General features: G+C 34.2%; 1 long non-coding RNA gene across 1 annotated transcript in view; it reads right to left on the bottom strand.

Moving 5' to 3' along the window:
- Positions 1-11,389, bottom strand: part of LOC141585649 (uncharacterized) — a 419,671-nt gene extending 408,282 nt beyond the window's left edge. The window contains exon 1 of the long non-coding RNA XR_012519251.1: positions 8,688-11,389. This is a non-coding gene — a long non-coding RNA (uncharacterized LOC141585649). The remainder of the gene's footprint in view (positions 1-8,687) is intronic.
- Positions 11,390-14,967: the final 3,578 nt, after the last annotated feature.

Raw genomic sequence — 14,967 nt, 5'->3', positions numbered from 1 at the left:
ATGAATAACCATATGTGACTTAGTTTACTCATCTATAAAATAATACCCTCTTCATCGGGTCACTTGAAGGATTAAACATGACAAGCATATTTTAATAATTGATTTGGTTTGGCTCTGTGTCCCCACCCAAATCTTATGTTGAATTTTAATCCCCAATGTTGGTGGAGGGACCAGGTAAAAGGAAACTGGATCATGTGGGCAGATTTCCTCCTTGCTGTTCTCTTGATAGTGAGTTCTCACAAGATCTGGTTGTTTAAATGTGTGTAGCACTTCTCCATTTGCTGTCTGTCTCCTGTCACCATGTGAAGATATGCTTGCTTCCCCTTCACTGTCCATCATGATTACGTGTTTCCTGAGGCCTTCCAGCCAGGCCTCCTGTACAGCCTGTAGAACTGTGAGTCAATTAAACCTCTTTTCTTTATAAATTACCCAGTCTCCAGAAGTTCTCTATAGCAATGTGCAAATGGACTAATACAATAATTTAATGCAGTACCTGGCACAGAACACACAGCTCTTACTGTTTGTTATTAATATTGCTTTTGTTTCATTCCAAATGGTTATGAGTATGCTTAAAAATGTTAGTATCTCCATAATTTGCATTCTTCCTTCAATGTTTATCTCAAATCTAAGCTCAAATCATAATCATCCAATTAAAAATATAATCATTCAAAAATTACAGACAAAATGGAAAAAGGAAAAAAAAACTCAGCTAACCAATTATTATCTTACTCTTTATATCACCATGTAACCTAACTGACACTTTTCATCAACTTGCCATATTTAAATTTACATGACTAAATTGTATAGTTCTTTTGGCAGCTTATGAGCCAAACCTTTGATATTGCTGAGTGTCCAAATCACAAATCTATATATCAGTCCGCTTGTGTCTTTATTTTAATCACATGCAGTAGATTTATAATCCCTCTGATGCAAAATAAGCACTTCTGAAAGTCCTAGAAGATCCAAGCATCTGTCTGTTCTAAAAATAATCACATTAGTGTGCTGATGAATAATAAGGGACTTATGCCAAATTAGAAATATTGTATGGTAGAGACAGAGAGAAAGAAAGAGACCAACCTTATTGAGCCCCAAATCTCTTTCTTCTTCCCCCTTTTCTTAAGAAGAATGTTTATTGTCTTATCACAATGCACTGAGGATATACCAATTTCAATGTGTAGATTTTCCTAACAAAATTCTACCCAATGAGATAATATATATTGTCCCCAAGATCTACGACACTATTTCAGTTTCCAAATTTATTCTTAGAAAGCTAAAATTAGCTTTAAAAGGTACTTCATTACCATTTGTAAGGTACAAACCTTGGAAGTATAACATGATGGGTGAGTTTATGAAACTTTTATTTTGGAATTCAGATTCAGTGATAAATGACTACAGTAAGTCCAAACCTAAAATACGACACACTTTCAGGTTCAACAACCACAACCACAACAACAACAACAACAACAACAACAAAAACACCCTTACTGAAATATAAAAATCCTAAACTAATACAATTTTTTAAACTAAAGCAGACAAATACTATACAATAATGTTGCTTTTACCTGCTAATCTGCTAGGGCTGCCATGAAATATTACCACAGACTTGGTGGTTTAAACTATAGAAATTTATTTTCTCACAGCTCTGGAAGCTAGAAGTCCAAGATCAAGTTGTTAGCAGGTTTGGTTTCTCCCATGTCCTCTCTCCTTGGTTTGCAGATGGCAACCTCCATGCTATGATCTCACATGGCTTTACTCTGCTCTTACACACCCACGATGTCTCATCCTCTTCTTTTAAGGACAATAGTCTTATTGGAATAATGCCCCACCATTAGGAAAGACCAAATTTAACTTTACCACTTGAATGGCCCTAGCTCCAATAATAGTCATATTGGGGGCCAGGGCTTCTGACTTGGGGAAGACACAATTCAGTCCAAAAACTATTTCTTTTTTTCAGAGTAAAATGCCTAGGCAGATATATTAACAATAATCTCATTTTACTGTATCCCAATTTTTAAGCTTTAGAATGTCAATGTTGATTTATACAAATAATAAGTCAGTAAAAATAATAAATTCAGGATGTGTTAAGAATTACAAATATAGTTAAGAATGAAGATGTCAAAGCAGAAAATGAAAGTTCTAATTAATCAAGTATTTTTTATCAGGTTATATGAAAGAGCCAATGAGTTAATAAAAATTTAAAAACCCATCATGTATTAAAAGTCACAAGATATAAACAAAAAACATATAGTTAGTATTATGGTAGCAGATATATCAAGAAAGATGAAAATAATCGACAAACTAATGCATAGAAATGCCATAATCTACATTCATAGCCTCTCAGAAAGAAGGTATTTCACATGTATGTAAAAATGCTTTTCTTTTTTCTTTACGTTTTTTTGTTTTGAGACGAAGTTTCAGCCTTGTTGCCCAGGCTGGAGTGCAATGGTGCCATCTCGGCTCACTGAAACCTCTGCCTCTGAAGTTCAAGTGATTCTCCTGCCTCAGCCCCCCAGGTAGCTGGGCTTACAGGCATACACCACCATGCCCAGCTAATTTCTGTATTTCTATTAGAGACAGGGTTTCTCCATGTTGGCCAGGCTGGTCTCAAACTCCCAACCTCAGGTGATCCGCCTGCCTCGGTTTCCCAAAGTGCTGGGATTACAGGCGTGAGCCGCTGTGCCCTGCTGTAAAAATGCTTTTCAAAGCATCCATGAAAGTATATAAAATGGCTTCGTAATAACTGATTACATCCACATAACTTGTTAACTCAAGTTAGTAATATCAGTCTAATTTAAATCCATTACTAAATGTATAGATTTTTGGCCCTTACTAGTTATTTTCCAATAAATTATCTCTAAAATACAACTAGCAAGTTGCAGTTTGTGACTCCTACAGATGTGCATGCACACACACACACACACACACACAAAAGATAATATTTGACAACACTATAAACAATAAAATTAATTGGAGTTCAAAGACAAAACATCATGAACTAGACTTGTCAATGGCAATGTTTTAAAATGGCTGAATTTAGAAGGTTACTGAGGGATGGACTGGAGTATTGTAACACTTTTACAAAAGAGAGGAATGTATTAGAAATGAGAGCGGTGACATAATTAAAAACAGTTATCTAGTTTATAAGGGGACTAATTATTAGACAAGTGTAATTAGACCAATGTTTCAGAAAGTAAAAATAATCAGGACCTTAAATACTTCATTTCAGAAGTCAATTTTTATCCTGAAGGAATACATTGAAAATTTTAGTGGAAAAGTATCCACAACTACTTCCTTGAGGATTATATATTCATTCCCCCTTTTTCTAGTATCAGTAGCCAAGTTTTTCTAGGAAAACTACCATTCCTGGACTCTTAGACCACTGGTCCAAGGTAAATGTGGGGTTCATCTAATCTTCCAGGCTCCTGGTGCGGGCATCAGTCCCAATCAGAGCATTACAACCCCTTAGCCCACAATGAACTCTGGAGGCAGACAAGGTCGGTATGAGAAAGCACAGGGAAAATAACAAAGAATCTCATTCTCCTAGGTTTTCTAAGCTATGAAGATGAAAATTAACAGATTCCTAAGTCAGCAACACAATCTCCTTGAGAATGGGGACAACATAGATCGGAGCATAACTGAGACATGAGAAAAACAGCTTCCAGGTAATAGATTTTTGAGCACCTTGATACATCTGAGCCTGAATACAATTTTGTCAGAGATGTTCAGTTATATCAATAAATTCTCTTTTGGCTTTATGTCAGTTTTCAGAATGTCTTCTGATTCTTGCAACCAAAAAAGGTCTTATTAACTTACTAATAAAAAGAAACAAAATCTGTAACTATGGAAAGGGAACACCTTAAGTTACAAAGTGAGTGTTACTCCTGTGATTTACCACTAAAAAGAAAAGCACTTCCTCAGTGTGGCACTTTCCTGAGAGGGAATGAAGGGTGGAGTAGGAAAACCATGGAACAGAGAATTAGTTTAACAGACAGCAGTGGAAAGCAAAATACATGACTTCAGAAAATTACCACTAAACATGGGGCCTGAGCCATGAGTCCAGGGAAAGTGGTCAGCCATAAATTTGTGGTGGAAACATGTAGTTTACTGTTAAAAATATAGTTTTTAAATGTAGCAAACATAATTAGAATCTAAAAGAAACCAAACAAACATCTTGAATAAATCTAAGTTGGGAAGTAATGTAGTTTTTTGCACACAAAATAGAAGCATGACATGTGTGGTTTAGAGCATGAAAGTGAGATGAAATGACTTCATTAAAATTGATTAAATCTGGAAAACTAGTATTTTACGTCAAATATTTCTACTATCAATTCTATAAACCAAGTACATAGAACTCACTCTAAGCTCGGCTCTTAAAAGGATACCTTAAATGATAAATTTACATTGAAAAATTATTCTCAAGGGAATTTTTTAAAAAAGTGACCACCTAAACAGAATTTATGTTAGTATTTAACATGAAATATTTTAACAAGTTATCTTCCACTATGCTGCTGAAAACTTGTATTTTGTCTAGCACTAACCTAAGAAAGTAGTTAAGAACAATCCCATTTGGCCCCCAAAAAAGCAAAGAGATTGCAAAGGAGAAGCAAACAAATGGAAAGACAAGAATATAAATGCCACCGAGTCTCTTGTAGATAATTTGTTGCAATGTCAAAACTAGGCCAAACGTATTTATATCGCTTAAATCTCTGCCTTAATTAGGACCAAAAAGAAAGAAGGATATGAATGGAAAAAATGGAGAAAAGAAGGAAAAAGGGGAAGAAGGAGGGAAGAAAGAAAAAAAGAGGGAGTGAGGAAGAAATGAAGGGAGGAAACCTTGCTTTGGAAAACCAAATATATTTGTTTATTTGCAAAACCTCTGAGAGAGGAAGGTGAGCTAAATTAAAAGGTAATTGCATCTTTAAGGACACTACCCTTTCATCAAGCATAGTAGAAAGGTATTTACTAAATTAACTTTTTCTCATTGCCTTCCACAGTACCCAATGTCAGAAGCTTCATAAAAGTATACAAAGGTAAGAACTGAAGTGGGCTGTGGATACTTTTTGAAGTAAAGGGCTCAACAAAATCTAAACTTTTTACATACATAATATGTATTTTTATGTTTATATATAGATTCAGATACATACATATAAAGATACATATTATATATGTAAAACAGCTGTGTAATTATACATTTATACAGTTACATATGTATGTATACATAGATATTATGTATATGTAAATACATATAAATATTATATAGAAAAACATATTTTTATATACATAAAAGCATAATTTGTTTCATATATACATATGTGCACCTGTATTACACATGTATGTATGTGTACATATACATATATGTATATGTATACATTTATACATACACATAATATGTAGGTATATATGGATAAAAAATAATTACAGTGACTTATTCTGAAGGAAATAGAAACCGAAAATGAAAAACCTCAAATAAGGAAGTGCATCCAAAAATGGATATTCTTTGTAACATGAGAATTTTGAATGACTAAGACAGGGCGTCACGAAATCTTGTATTGCTGAGGAATAAAGTTAGAATTTTGTTTGTTTTGTTTCCATTTTAACATTTGCTTTGGTTTCTTTTTTTTTCCCCTGCCAAATAAGGCAATGAGTTGGTGATGCCAGGAACAAGACAGTGAAAAGAGAGAGCCCCCTATTACAATCCTATGCATTTAGTTTTGAGCAGTCAGGAGATACCGGTATTTTAAAAGAAGCTAAAAAAGTCATATCATTTGGGGTTTTAAAAGACAAAGATTTAGGAGAAAACAGAGCTGCTATGGACCAAGTCAACCGAATAATTTAGAAGAGTGTTTTCCTTTCTGATTTTGTGAAGCACATAACTTGGCTTGAACAAAGTGATTATGTAAGAAAATGCACTTCCATGTATGACTTTGAAGCTTTTGTGCTTCAGAAGTTTCCAAAAAGCTGAAACCTACATACAAAAGGATAATCCTTAGAAAGAAAAGACGTTCCCATGACAGGGATGAGTCATAACTCCCACTAACAATCATTTCTAGGGAGCAGAAAAAGAGGTCAGAGTGAAAGAATAAAGATGACCCTACTTGGTCACACTTTAGACATCATAGAGACTCCCAGGAATAATTAATCAGTCCTTGAGTGAAGACCTTACAAGGATGCAGATGGGGGCCACATAGCAGCAAAATGTGGATATTAGTGGCACAGCCAAAAGCCAGTGAATCTCAAAAAAAGTCTCCTTTTTAATAGCCATTAGTTAACAAATCACAGTAAAATGTATAGTTATGCTTTTCATGGGGAAAAAAAAGTATTGATGGAATCAGATATCTTACACAAAGATTTTAACAAATGATAAAACTACTAGAATGTACTGGAAAAAAATATTTATTTTGATAACTCTATACACACACACACACACACACACACACACACAAGCATATTATTTATCTATTGTAAAGAACTGAAAAGTATAATCCATCCATGCTTGCTTAAATTTAGTCGTCAGTAGATAGAAAGTTTACTTTCCTGACAACTCTGCATTTAGAAAAAATTTGGCTTCATTCAAAACTGCTGACACTCTCTCAACCATCAACAATATATCTTCTGTAGATAGTTATGGCACAGACATAAATATAAATGTAGGCAAAAATAAAATGCCAACTCAGACATGTCTTGAGTTTTTTAGTATTTTTCTGATGTATTTCAATGTATTCATCTTCAGAGTAAATTTTCTTTCCATATTTTAACCTTCACAGTTAAAGTCGGGCTTCCAAAAATATTGGACTTGTGAAACAATTTGCTGTAAGTGTGAATCATTTCTTAAAAATTTTTGATTAAACAGGAAATAAAACTTTAGAATTAAAATGGAATTTTCCTGCACATTTGACTCCCATGTTCTCTCAAAGGCAGCAGTCAACTGAAGACCTTCTTAGTGTGTCAAGTCCAGCCAGAAATACAGCTAGACAAAGTAGTAAGTAGCCAGGAGCTGTGTGAGCTTCCGAACTATCCTACAAGCACTGTGAAACTGCCCATTCAACAAGCTAGATAGAGTCACGACAGGAAAGGACTGTTGGCATATTCTTATGTCCACTTCAGTTTCCAATGGTGCCTAGATAACATCATTAGGCAAGAATGCCAGTTTAAAAGAAATCTACGCAGAATCCTAAAAATAACAGATGTTGGTGCTCCTCAAGAAGAGGCAAGCTTGACTGTATCAGCAGCTCTTTATGCCTCAGTTACTCAGAAGCAATTCTGTTGCAGTCTCTATATCCCATGATTTTGAAGACAAGGCCACTATTGCTGCATTCCTATCAAAGCCCATTAGAGGCTCTAGCCTCTAATATTCCTTTCCTAATATTGGTTCAAATTTCAGATATCCAGGATAACTTATCTTTAGTTAATAGAAAATGTTTGTTAAAATTAGACATAATCTGGGTTAAAGGCATTTAAATAGCTCTTACTTAAGTAATAAAGATATAGCTGACATTCTGTCTTTACTTTTACTAGATCTATAAAAAAGAAGAGGAAACATACATGGTCTAAGGAAGAAGAAGAAACAAGCTAAAGAGGAAAAACAAAAATGACCATAGGAAGCCAGGCCATAGTAAGAAGAGCCTTTTATTTTTAATAGAATTTCTGTATAGTCCAGAAATGTGTATAGTACCCATGACCCTTTTCAGACTTCTCAAGCTTGTCATGTATCTTAGATACATATGAATATTTTTATCCTAAATTTTTGAGAACACCATTATCTGAATATATGATATGTTTGTCTCTACATTTTGTTTCCTCTTGATTTTCAAATATTATAAACAAAAAATTATGGAGATAAATTAAGGTATAGACCTAACATGACCATTATTGAACACAAAATTTAATAAGCATTACAAACCACAAGTATGATAAATACAGCCTAGGCACATTATATTAAGACTAATAAAAGCTAATGTCAAGAAAATCTTAGAGCCAGATTGACAAAAAAGAAAACAGAATATATAACATTTTAACCTGATGTAAACCTAATAGTACAGTCTTTCATAAAACAAAACTTGACAGAGCTGAAAGACTAGGAAATTTTAATGGATCTCTCTCACTTGCTCATAAAACCAGCAGGCATAAAAATCAGTAAGAATACCCACAACTTGAATAATATGATGAAACAATTAGATCTAATAATCACTGTCTATCACAATAGTCCACTGAAATAGGTACTAGTATTTATATCCCCTTACATAGATGAGAAAAGTTTGCCTTAGAGAGGTTAATGCACTAGATTACTCAGCTAGTGAGTAGCAGAACTAAAATACAAACTTAAAAGTTCATGCTCTTACATGCTGCACAACCCTGCCTCCCACAGAGACATGTGTAAATGCAAGGATGTGGACTTACTTTATAATGCTTCATAATGAAGAAACGTAAGATTGCTTTCTTTTCTAAATCCAACTTTGACTTTGGACCCCCTCATAGTGTGAAAGCAAGATGCCTGCTTTGTCTACTCCCACTTGTCCTTGGGATAACCACATACAAGGTCCTTCACAGAACAGAAGAAACGATTTTACTTGGGAAAGTAAAAGAATATTTCACTAATACGGCGAGGGTGGTGTCTTAATCTGATTTCTGCTACTGTAACAGAACACTACAGACTAGGTAATTTTAAAAGAAAAGTTCATTTGACTCACGGTTCTGAAGTCTGAAAAGTCCAAAGGTATGACAAGGGCTTCTTGCAGGGGTTTTCATTCTGTTTCATAACATGGCAGGAAAGCAAAAGAATCAGAGACCATAAGAGCAAGCTGCACTCACTGTTATAACATCCCTCTTGCAAAAAAATTAACTCCCATAATAAAGGCATTAATTCACTTATGAGTGTTCTACCCTGGTGACCCTATCACCAATTAAAGATCCAACCTCTTAATCATGTTATATTGGCAATTAAGTTTCCAACACTTGAACTTATTGGGGACACGTTCAAATCATAGTAGTTGTATTAAATGTCTATTTTTTAAAAGATATTACAGGAACATAGAATTAGCAAACAAAAATCCAGAAAGCAGCAAAACCAGGCAGTATGGCTGAATCATTAGACCAGGAAGAGGTGAGAAGAAACATACAAAGAAGGAAAAAAAGGGGAAAAGCCTAGAAATATTAACTGAGGTCATATTGATAACATTTTGAGAAGTTTGAACATTTTTCTATAAACATTGGTTCCAAGATTATTAATAAATTAGGAGCCCTTTCTTCCCCACCAGAAACAATTGTGAGCTTAGTATGCCTGTATTGTTTGCATAACATCCTCTCCTTTGGGGAGCTAACCTTTCCACTTTCCATTTAAAAAACCAAGTGGACTTCATTCCTCCCATCCCCATCTCCTAACCCCAACTCATTTCAATATATATTCCATGAGTAAATAAATAAACCAGACACTTTTCTAGACCTTTTCCTTTTCAACTTTTTTTTGTTTAAGCTGGAGCAGTAGTTAGGAAAGGTGCTCTCTTTCTCTTGAATCAGAAGCCATAAGGACACTGTAAGCTGGACCTCTTTGCAACCATATTCCCAATCACATAAAGTCTTCTACCCTGGGACAGTGAAGACAGAGAAGCAGAGCCCAAATAAGGTAGGAGAGGGGCCTATATGCTAAACCTTAGTGTTTAAGCCTCTAAATTCTCCCATTATGTTGAAGTCCTTTCTTATCTGTATTTGTGACAAAGTATATATCAGACATACTGTTTTTTCTGGTATAAAGACAATTCCTTGATTTCCTCCCAAATTTCTGACATCCTTATAATAAAAGTATTATCCTTCCTGGCATCAGTAGTCCATGTTTTGGAATGGGAAAAAAATGGAAATCTAACAAAATTATAGAGCACAGTTAAATAAAAATGGTTAGCTTTATTTCTAAGGCCAATGTTGATCTTAATAAAGTAATTATGGTCCTTTTATCTAAATTTAGTATTATATGACTTCACTTCTTTCCTCTCATTTTTTGTCAGAAAGACATTTTTATATTTAACTTATTTATTGGCACAGAGCTATAAGTGATGTTTAACATAGTTCCGAATTATCATGTCAAAATAGAATTGATTTAGTTGAGCTGCATAGACAGACATTTTAATAAAACTATTTTCAGTATGTTAAAAATGGAGAATTTTTTTCAATAAATCTAAAATCTATAGGGATGTGGTTGTAATTCATCCAGACCACTGCAAAATCAGTTTTGCCTCAGTGTTTCATCTTCCTGCTATTCTAAGCAATTTTCTAAATTCAAAGTCAACATTTAATGAAATTATTTATTTTGAGAATCAAAAGCCATCCCTTGTCAAATGCTTGGTTTCTCGGGAAAAGGAAATGTTCAGGTTATTTGATTTTGCCATGTTTAATTTTCCAAAGTGGAGCAGATGTTCTCTGGATATAACAGAGAACATTCTATGTTTCTTATAAGACGCCCTTGAAGACAATAAGCAAGGTGATAAAAGATACAAGATCAAGTCTCTGAGGGACCTGTTTCTTCAAAGATATCTATTTTGTCACCAAGTGCTATCAATTATCTTTACATCATTCACAATTCCTTTTATATTTTGCTCCCTATCTAACAACTACTCCTATAGGTTGTCAGACATTTTCTATTTCGCTGTCATCACTGCCACAGCATCCTCATTGCTCATCCTGCCTCTTCTCAACTTGGTTTATACTAAATACCACAGTTAGAGTCATCTTTCCCAACCGTTTTAATTGCATAAACTTTGCCACCACACAACATATTTATAAAAGTACGAATTATTGGCTGGACACAGTGGCTTGTAATCCTAGCAATTTGGGAGGCCAAGGCGGGGTGGATCACCTGAGGTAAGAATTTTGAGACCAGCCTGGTCAACATGGTGAAAGTCCATCTCTACCAAAAATACGAAAAAAAATTAGCTGGGTGTGGTAACATGCGCCTGTAATTTCAGCTACTCAGGAGGCTGAGGCAGGAGAATCACTTGAACTGTGGAGGTGGAAGTTACAGTGAGCTTAGATTTCACCACTGCAGTACAGCCTGGGCAACAGAGCAAGACTCTGTCTCAAAAAAACAAAACAAAACAAAACAAAAAACAAATTTCCTCCTACTATCTTATTTGAAGACTTCTTCTAAATCATGTCAGTTTGTCACCTCTAAAAGATACATGGCCTTTTCCAGTGCTTTCTTCTTTCTTATTCCCTTCCTTTGCAACCAACTGCTATCATCTCCACATATTGCATGTCCAGTTACACTTCAGGGTTTGAAAATATTAACCTTTTGCAGGACATTTCATCCTATTATCTCCAGCCTTTATTAGCCATAGCTTTCAAATTACAAACTAAAAAAAAAAAAAATTTATAAATATTTGTGCAAAAATCTCCTATTATATGGTAAACTTTAGACTAATTCATTATAATTTTTATGGTACTAACACTTGTGTTCTATAAATATATTGAATTATTGAAACATAAAAAATAGATGATTTTTTAATCTATGCATTAAGCTACTAGGAGAAAATAAGGTTTCCAAGCTAAATGTCACAAGTTAAACCTTAATTAGCTTCTAACTTTTGCTTTCAGTAATTTTCAGTAGGTACACGTGTAATTCATATTTTAAAAATATTATCAGAATGAATAGGTTTGGACAGATGTGCCAGACAAATTCTTTTCATGGTCATAGACACATTTTTGAATATTTCATTCCATTTATATGTCCTCATTTCAACTATATGACTCAGAGAATTTGTTAAATCTATTTGCTATTTCTTTTACTTCTTTTAGTTCAGATGCAAATTACCAGATATTTTACAAAGCCCTGAATAGCATTATCCAAATAATGTAAAATGGGAAATTTGAGTTTCATATTCAAAACATTGCTGTTTAGACCGCAACTCCATTTTACTTCCGCTCACCTTGGTAATTTAGAATTCCAGGTTCCGTTATCAAAGGCTCCTTTAGTTACCTGTCACTGCAGACTCTGTCAACTGGCTGCACCTAAGGAACATTGGTGACACTGACAAAAATGGTTTCCAACAGCTAATATACTAAAGGCATGGTTTTTAAAAATCCTTTTAAAGACAGCCTTAATCCTTCTGGTACAAGGCAGGATATAAATAAAGTCATCTTATTTGTTTCCTTATGGAAGGAATATATGCAGATCATTTTCTAATAATTCGGAAAGTGTATTACTTATTTTCTCATAAAGGGCTTTATCTTCCTTTGAAATTTGTATTCCTTCCTACAAACAGTAAAATATGATTTGATATCACAATAGCATAAAAATAAAAATACAAATCAGTGAAATGACAAGAAGTGTGAAATTCCTGGAGAGCTCCTAGGAGCCCTTAGGAGGCCCAAATTCAATTGATTGAACCCTTCTCCAACCCTTCACCAACTTTTTCTCCCATGAATGAATTACGATGACCGTGCAGCTGCATCCCTACAGAGTAGTCATGTCCAACAAAATAGATCCAGGCTACAATGCAGACAAAATTTTAACTTTCTTCCCTATTATATGCAGAAAATTCTGTCTTCTTAGTCATTTTCTTCAATTAGAGGAAGTGGAAAAGACATGTGCCTTTGGCTTAGGAGAGATTTATTCTAGAGCTCCTGAAGAGGATCATGCATGAAATGAATATTTTTTAAAAAGACAAAAAATTAATTTTGAGGAGTCTTAATAAATTTGATTGATATCTGAGACCTGACATCTTACAATCCAGCTGTCCGTAAGGAACCAGTAACTATCCATTTATCTGTTCAATAAATATTTATTAAATGTCTAAAATGTTTCAGGCAATGTTCAGTGAATAAAGCAGAGGATGGCTCCTGCTGACACATAATTCAGTATTTAGTGGGAAAGATATTTTCCCATATTAACATATAATCCCTTCCATTTTCTGGGGCTGTTTCTCACATCGTGGATATTGAACTTTTTTTTTTTTTTTACTGCCAGATGCCTGAGTTCATTACATATCTCCCTCTTTTCTCCTACTCTTACATCTTAATCAGCTTTTGTTGATCCTAACTCCTAAAGCTTCTGCTGTCTGTGCAAACAACTGACAATTGGGAGACTCCATGTACTCACATGAGATTGGTGGTACCTGGCGCTCAATTTTAAAGCAATACATAATCTGTTTTCTGATTACATACACACATTTTACCTTGAGCTCTTGTCAAGGCAGGGCAACATGAGTTTAACATTCAATAGACCTTGTGCCAATAGTTCTGCATTTTTCTTATTTCCTCCTTTTTTTCTTTTAACTAAGGTCTCATTTATTTTCTATAAATGCCTCAACGTTCTTTCCATTTTCCTTTGATTACAGAAGTCTTTCTCTGCCCTATCAACCACTCAATTTTATATAAAGAGAAAAAATAATTTCCAGATGGAAACTGTGACAGATTATCTTTGGTGCTTGTATGCCAATCACACCACTTTGGTAACTAAATATACCCAAAGCCTATTTCAGCTTTCCTGAATATTTAAAGCCAAAAAAAAATAGACTCAACTCTAAAGTGAGTTTGAGATTAAAAGCCTTTCACCTTGTCAATTATCATTCCTATACCGCAGAAAGAATTCTATAGAAATATACTTGCAACTTTTATTAGGACTATGTGAGATTAAAAAGTGGTAGAGAAGAAAATTATGTAAACTGTATTGAAGAACTGTCAGCTCTTAGCCCAAGAACTCCCAAAAATATGGAGGGAAGCAGAGCTCACTAAAGGAAAACTTAAGAATGGCCTATTTACTAGGAAGTAGTCACTGATTTTTATTACGCAAATGCTTTATTGAGCTGGTGTACCTGTGCATGCCAGGCACTGACAAAACAGAGGTAAAAAGTTCTTGGAGTTTTATGTTCTAGTCTGGAAAACAACTGATAAATTGTAAACTTATACAAATGTCTATATTCTCTGACCCCAAATTTAAAGTGAATTCAGTTTTAAATTTTTAAATAACCTACAATATGTGTTTCCAGATAAGGACATAAAGAAAATTTTATCAATAAAAGAAGAAAGAGTTAACACTACATATTTTCTCTGTATCTATATTAAATGTTTCATTTAATCTTCCCATCAATAACAAAAATACCTGCTGATAAAAAAAATTGCCTATTGGTTCTTTGAACTTTATTGAAACTTAAGACCCAGAACCTGAACAATTTTTATAAACATTTGTTTTCTATGTTGAGTTTGGCTAAATGTTTTTGTTTAATGATTTGTAGTATTGATAATATTGATAACCTATTTATTGTATTATATACTTACAAATATATAGAAAAATATATTTTAATGGTTGCTTCTTATAGCATGATCTATCAATGGGAATTATACATGAGTTATTAAACATACAAGTAAATTGATAAGGGTCTCTCATAGTTCTGTTAATACTTGTTTTGTATATTCTGTGATTATCTTATCAGGTTCACATAAGTTTAGACTTTTCACATGTGATCTTGGTTAAGTGAATTTATTTCCTTTGTCTCAGTTTCCTCCCCTATACATTTGAGATATTTGATTCTGCCAGGTACCCAGGGCTACTATCATCCTATATTCACTTAACATTTTCTGTTGGAGGTAGCTGAGGTCACGTAAATTAAGACCCGAAATCCAAATAAATGCAGCCTTATTATGGTTACAAAATCTCAGAGTACACGTCTCCTCTGCCTTCAACCCTGTTTCACCAAGGACTAATGATCAGAGGTATGTATCCTCATAGTCTCTTGCTATGCTTTTATTTAATCGGATTCACCCACTGAAGATATGACATTTGAATACTGTGGAAGTGTGTCCAAATCTGAGTTTCCACTCGGCTCAGTTCCTAAGACTTTTTACTCTGTCCTCTTCCAGGGAGACTATTAGTAGCCCATCTCTATGTCCCCTGATATTTGGAACTCATCAGCTCAGCTATTAAGTCTATTTTCTTTTAATTGTGACATATTTGTATATACATACACACACACATTCATTTAT

This window comes from Saimiri boliviensis, chromosome 9 (genome assembly GCF_048565385.1).
Source record: "Saimiri boliviensis isolate mSaiBol1 chromosome 9, mSaiBol1.pri, whole genome shotgun sequence".
In the NCBI taxonomy this organism is placed as follows: domain Eukaryota; kingdom Metazoa; phylum Chordata; class Mammalia; order Primates; family Cebidae; genus Saimiri; species Saimiri boliviensis.
Note: the sequence above shows the minus strand (reverse complement) of the source record. Positions and strands in the feature narration are given on the sequence as shown.